This window comes from Chelonoidis abingdonii, unplaced genomic scaffold, assembly GCF_003597395.2.
Source record: "Chelonoidis abingdonii isolate Lonesome George unplaced genomic scaffold, CheloAbing_2.0 scaffold0975, whole genome shotgun sequence".
In the NCBI taxonomy this organism is placed as follows: Eukaryota; Metazoa; Chordata; order Testudines; family Testudinidae; genus Chelonoidis; species Chelonoidis abingdonii.
The window spans coordinates 1,728-8,246 of NW_027425236.1; the positions used below are offsets into that span (position 1 = coordinate 1,728).

Genomic DNA, 6,519 nt, shown 5'->3' on the forward strand with positions numbered 1-6,519 from the left:
TGCACAATACTGCTGCTAATCCAGTTACTGACTCCAGGAAACATTTTCCTTAGCCTGGTTCCGTGTGTCACTGGTTTCTATAGCAAAGATCAGTCCCTGGCCCTTGTGCCCAGAAATCCTCATTCACATCAAGCTTCAAGTTGAGAATCATTTCCCATTCCCGCTCTGTGGGGGGAGACTTTTAAACGTGCTCTCTGTGCGACTGCACATGGCTAAGCAAAGAGAACAAAACCAAATCCCCCCTGTGCTTTGGGAGCCAGGTTTTGCGGTGGGAATTCTGTAGTTCAGATGACTTCAAGCCTGGGCATTGTGATTCTTTACCAGTTTCTCTGCATTGGGGCATTTTTGTGCTTCACAGCTGTGATGGCTGAGTGGTTAAGGCGTTGGAGTTGAAAATCCAATAGGGTTCCCCTGCGCAGGTTCAAATCCTGCTCACAGTGAGGCCTGTGTTTTAGCCAGTCTCTCACCCAGGCAATACCTCTGTACAACCCCTGAGACACTCTCATTCTCTCCCCACCCCAAGTAAATCCTGTTCTGCTCCTTTCATAGAGATCCCTGGGACACCACACCTCACACTGTGTCCCTGAGGGGTCAGGCAAACTCTCAGCACCTGAAGCTCTGCACTCACCTAGTGCCCCATAGATCAGCCATAGCCCTGGTTCTGCTCCTCTCTCTAGAGTGCGAAAGGAGCCAAGTCAGCGACTCCATGGGAGCTATGGGCCTGCAGAACCAACAGAGAAAAATAGGTGCTCAGCACCCACTGGAAGCCAGCTCCCCCCCACTACAGGCCTTGCTGACAAGCTCCTCCTCTTCCCCTTCAGCACCCTCCCACTTGCCAGTGATCAGCTGTTCAGTGGGATGCAGGAGGCACTGGGTGGGGGAGGAGGAGGAGCAGGGATGGGAAGAGGTGGGAGAGGGAGAGGAATGGTGCAAGCTGGGAAGAGATGGGACAGGGGTGGGGCTTTGGGAAGGGGTGGAGCAGGGGGGCAGAAGCCTGGGAGGAAAGGGGGATTTTCTCCAGACCCCGGATCCCTCTAGAGCCGGCCCTGAAGGGAAATGCTGATCACAGTGACAATAAAACTGACCAGCTTGCAGGGGAGACAGAGGGAGATCCACGCTCATCAGGTCTCTTCTCTCCCCCAAGGTGAGCCAGACACTGCTCTCTCCTGGCTCTCACTCTAGCAGCTGGATGCCAAGGAGCCATTTCCCTACAGGAAGTGCATTGAGTGTCCCTGTGGTGCTGGGGGGGGCGGGGCTGGCACTGCTGCTGCCTGTGGGGCTGGCAGGGGGTTGATGTCTGCACAGACTCTCAGCTGCCAGGCCAGAGGGGGCACTTGGGACCTTACCAGACTGGCTCAGTGAAGACGGGGGTTGACAGAGCAATACAGACGCTCTCCAGAGCATGGAGCAGCATCCGCCCATGCAGGCAGGCAATGAGCATTTCCCACAGCCTGGAGCCTGAAGGGGAGGCAGCAGCTGCTGTTCCAGCTCCTCAGGGACAGGCCCTGTCAGCCAACAGCCATTTCTTACTCACCACAGCTAAGGGCGTCTGGTTCCTCCGGTGGGGTGTGGAGCAGCCGTTCATTTTCCTGTTCGCACTCCTCTGCTGTGTGAAAATCGGGGAGGGAGGCAGAAGCCCCACTTCCCTCCGAAATGACACCCAGTGGGGGAAGCCAGGACAACAGGTGGGGCGGCAAGTGGTGGCCAGACTCTCACTGCCAGGGTCTAGTCTAGCTCAGGGTCCAGCTCAACTTCCTCCCCACAGGCCACTGGCCCCCAGTCCCTTTCCACCACCAGGTCAACCCAGGCACTAGGGCAGAACAGGGTGAGGAAGCAAGTCAAGCGAGCAAGGCAGGCAAAAGCGAGTCTTGTCTTCATGGGCTGCTCACAATGACGTCCTTTTTGTGTGCAACTGCTGCAAAAACATCCTGGACAGAGAAGCAACAGGCCAAATAATCCATATCATGCTGCCAAAGTAGCTCAGTTAGGAGAGCATTAGAGTGAAGATCTAAAGGTCCTGGTTCAATACCAGGCTTTGGCAGGTTCTTTCATCCCTTTGTGCAGGGACAGCTTGTTCTCTAGCAGCACAGCGTGCCTGCACCCAAGTGAAGCAGGGCTGGCCTAGGTCAAAGCAATTTTGGGGGCCCCTTCCATTAAAAAAAGTTGCAATACTGTATTTCTCATGGGGCCCCTGCAGGCCTGGGGCAAATTGCCCCACTTGCCTTGACCCCCCCCTCTGGGTGGCACTGAAAGTTGAGTCTCTGATCTTGGGCTCTGCAGTAGGAAAACATAGAATGGGCTTCTGCCCTAGTTGGCCCACCTGACCTTTACGATGAGAGCTGTCTTCCCAACATGGCAGGAAGAGAGCAAGGCAGGGTGACCCTCAGGAATGGTGCCAGAGGGCTGCTGGGCAGTGACAGGCAGGGACTGGGATGAAAACTCCTCTGCGCAGCTGAGCAAGGGCAGTAGCAGGGAAGGGCATCTGTGAAAATGGCTGTGTGGAAGGTGGAAAAGGGATTTGGGGGCCCAGGAGGTGCTTGATGTTCAGTGCCTGGAGCTAAGCTGGACTTGGACATGGTGGTGTTCAGGCTAAACTAAAAATGCACATTAACAACTCTAGGGTAGATCTGTGAAATGGCCCAATAGGCTTGGAGAAGGGTGATTGGATCGATGGGGAAGGGCCATTCCTGGCCAGGGAAGAATGATGGGGATCTCCCTGGCCACTGGAGTCTTGTTTTCACATTCGCGGTGCGAGTACAGAAGGTGGTGGAGCTCCAACCAGGGAGGGCATTACTGGTAGACTTTGTGCTCTGTGGCACTGTTTACTGCTATATTAGTGTGTATGGTCCCCAGTTAAGGCATGAGAGGGAAGATCAAAGGCTCCTTCCTCTGGACTGCATGATGTTTGTTGTTGGGGGAGGATTTTAATTGTGTCAGCCTGCCTGAGGACCCCTGGTCCCATTTTTCCCAACCGTCAGAGGAAACAGTTTTACAATGAGCACTACCTGGCACAGGTCTGTAGTGAGGTCAGCTTAGAGGAGCTCACTCCAGCCTACAGAGGGGGTTCATCTTTCTGCAGGACAGACCAGGACTCGCATTGACTGGATTTATGCTTAGCTTTTGTGTCTTTAGCATGTTGCTTCTCAGATTCTTTCTTGGCCTGACTTGTTAGACTTTGACACTTAACAGGCCAGAGTTTGTGCACCTTCCTATTATCCTCACTAGGATTGATTTCCAAATTTTGAGGAATGACTTTTTGCCTCTAACAGCCTCCATTCCTCGGCCCATTTACCTTAGAGTGGCTTTCTGCTGGTCCTCCTATTGTCGTTTCTGATTTAGGGCAAAACAGTTTCATCTGAGCCTCTAATTGCAGTGTTTTTAAACGGTCTGCATGCTGCTTGCAGGCACCTAACACTTGTGACAGCAGCTCCTTTTAATTCCCATCTAACCATCTGTACTTATGCCTGATAGGTCGACTTTAGGTCTTTAACTTTGAGTGGTAGCTGAGAAGATGGTAAATGGACAGAAACCCGTTCGAGACAAACCTCTTCATTTCCTTGTTATTTCCTGACTTCTTCATTCATTGCCTTTTCCTTATTTCCTGGCTGAGGCGTGCAGCCTGCCTGCAGGGAGCTCCCTGGCACCTCTGGCTGCCTGGGCTGAAGGAAAGAGGCAGGCCTGGGCGTGGTGAGGGCTTCCTGTCCCGGAATGAGGCCGCAGTGCTTCCTGGTCCCCTTTTCCCACCCACACCAGGCAGGCGGCTGCGGGAGAACACGAGGGAGGCTCTCGGGATGCTAGGAGGCAGCCCTGTGTGGCTGTCAGGGGAAAGAGCCGAGGCTCCCGACTCGACCTGCCATTGAGTTGCGTGGTCTGCGCTCCGTCACCTGGGGTGCACCAGGCTGTGGATGTGACTGAGGCTTGGGCAACATGGTCGCGCTTTCCTGACGAGGCATGAGGCAGGCCAAGAGCTTTGCACAGCGTACAGGGAAGTGGGAGGGAAGCAACTTCGAGCCAGCGTGTCTTGTCCGCTTCTCCTTTGCTCCTTGAGCGGAGGCAGGAAGGAAGTGAAACATTCCCAGCTGAAGGTTTTGCGCTCGGCCTTGAGGATTAAGCCCAAGCCTCCGGCCTGGCTGCTTGGAGATGGGCTTTTGCAGCACGGCCCCCACACTCTTGTAGGCAGCAGGTGAGCCCACTGTGTCCAGGAAGGAGCCTTCAAGGTGGCAAAAGGGGAACATCATGGCTCTCAGCAGACCTTGAGGAGCTTTTAGTGGCATTCCTGGGGCAGCATAACTTCCCCTCCTTTCCATTAACAGCTGAACTCACTGATCTATGATACCACAGAGACACCTACCAGCAGCTGGTTTGCCAGGGCCGCTGCCCAGAACCCTGCAGCACATCCTGCCAGTGCCGGAGCTCACCAAGCACTAGCCTGGAGCCAGGGCCGCTAGGCACTGCTGAAGAAAAGCCAGCAGAGTGACACAGTGAAAGTATCCTGTGCCCATAACACAGAGGTCGATCAATCAAAACCCCTTTCTGCTAGCACTGGACCTCCTTCTTCTTATACTGGGCCTTCAAGCGAAGGGGTGGCTGGCATAGCGCCAAGAGTCTAACCTGTGAGGCAGGAGGCAGCTGATGCCCCCAGACTCCTGGGGAGCTCCCAGAAGCTTTAAGCTACAGAGACTCCTAAATGCCCTTAGTAACAAGGGCTTGGGGTTCACAGAGGCCAGTAAGAGAGTCACTATGTCTGCCCTATAATCCTGGGTGTCAGGTTGCTGTGCAGCTTTGATCTAGAGCTCCTGTCCCAATGACCAACCAGCAGCCCACAACCTCCCCCTGGGTCTGCCCCACCTGGTTACTCCTTACAGGCTGACCTTATCCCCCTTCCAGCCCCAGATTCACCCCCTAATCATCCTACTGCCACTCAGAGCCACAGACGTGGATGTGCTGAAGGAGGGAGGGAGGGGTGACTCTAGGATGAGGTTCTTCTCTAAAGATGGCTGGCAGAAAGGTGGTGCTCATCTGTGTCAGCAACCTGCCCAGTTGCCTCGCTGCCAGGGATGTAGACAATTCTGTAAGGTACATAAAGGGGTTATTTGGTGTTGAAACAAATGCAAGGAATGTGCATTTATGAGAGGGAATTTCCATCTCTTCAGCAGCTGTACAACAGGGCACCACTGGCCTCATGGATAAGGCATTAGCTTCCCAAAGCCAGAGATTGTGTGTTTGAGTCCCATCTGGGGTGAAAATCTATTTTCTTCCTGTATATTGCAAGGAAATCTTGGCCTTATTTTCAACAAGGAAGCTGGGAGATGTTTGAGCACAAAGTCCTGGATCTTGGGAACAATCACCAAGGATATTAGAAGGCTCAGTCTGGTGACCTAATGGATGCAACCACACACCCCATCCCAGGGCAGTCCCATCTGAGAACCAGGATCCATGGAGCAACATTCCCTTCCTGCCCTGACAGGTGGGCTCTGCAGATGATGGTGGAGGGCANAATTCATTTCAAGCTGTCCCCCACCCCCATTCAGCGAACTCCTGAACATACTGGAGATGGGTCTGGAAATCCATTTTCATTTGAAAAAGTTTTTCAAGGGAATCACTTGGATTGGAACTAGGAAGCCATTACCCTGCAGGGGAACATTCACCCACTGATCTACACTCTCAACAAAGAGTGTTGTGTGTAGCCCAGAGCAGGAACAGTTTTGAACCTGGGGGTTGGTAACTTTATCTCTATACAAACACCACAACTTACAAACTCCCCACCCCCGCTCTGTGTCACCAGAGCACCACAACAACTCTCCTTGGAGCACACACGGCTCCCCAGCTCTACCCGTCAGTCTCTCCAGCATTGCTCCAATCCCTTAAAGCAGGGTCTCAACCTCAATTTACCTTAGGGCCAGTGCCAATCGGCCAGTCCTCCCAGTGGACCATTAATGTCACTCCTACCACCCAGAATCTGCCCCTCAAAACTCCAACCTGCACCTGCCTAAGGCTCTGGGAGGGAGGTTGGGTGGGGGGAGGAGGTCTAGGGTTCATGCCCTGGGTTGGGGCGGGGGATTGGGGTGCCGGAGGAGTGCAGGCTCTGGGGGGAGTTTGGATGCAGAAGGAGTGAGAGACTGGAACTGGCAGGGAGTTTGGGTACAGGGAGGAGGTCTAGGGTTCAGGCTCTGGATTGGGGCTGGCGATTGGGACGCAGGCTTTGGGGGAAGTTTGGGTGCAGAAGGGGTAAGAGGCTGGACTCTGGGAGGGAATTTGGCTGGGGGAGGGGTTCTGGGGTGCAGGCTCTGGGATGGAGTTTGGGTGCAGAAGGGGTGAGAGACTGGTCTCTAGGAGGGAGTTTGGGTGTGGGGAGGAGGTCTAGGAGTTGGGACTGGGGTGCAGGAGGGGTGCAGGCTCTGGGGGGAGTTTGGGTGGGGAGGGGTTCTGGGGTGCAGGCTCTGGGATGGAGTTTGCAGCGCTGTAAGAAGGGCGAGGTGAGTGAGGCACTTGTCTCAGGTGTGCAAAGTGGAGGGGCGC

The 6,519-nt window shown here is 54.3% G+C and overlaps 2 non-coding genes across 2 annotated transcripts; both read left to right on the forward strand.

Annotated features, from left to right (window-relative positions):
• Positions 1 to 357: 357 nt before the first annotated feature.
• TRNAS-UGA (transfer RNA serine (anticodon UGA)) lies at positions 358 to 440 on the forward strand. Its single transcript has one exon. It is a non-coding gene; the product is annotated as a tRNA-Ser (tRNA).
• Positions 441 to 1,969: 1,529 nt separating this feature from the next.
• On the forward strand, positions 1,970 to 2,041 carry TRNAF-GAA (transfer RNA phenylalanine (anticodon GAA)). The gene has a single exon. It is a non-coding gene; the product is annotated as a tRNA-Phe (tRNA).
• The last annotated feature ends 4,478 nt before the right edge of the window (positions 2,042 to 6,519 follow it).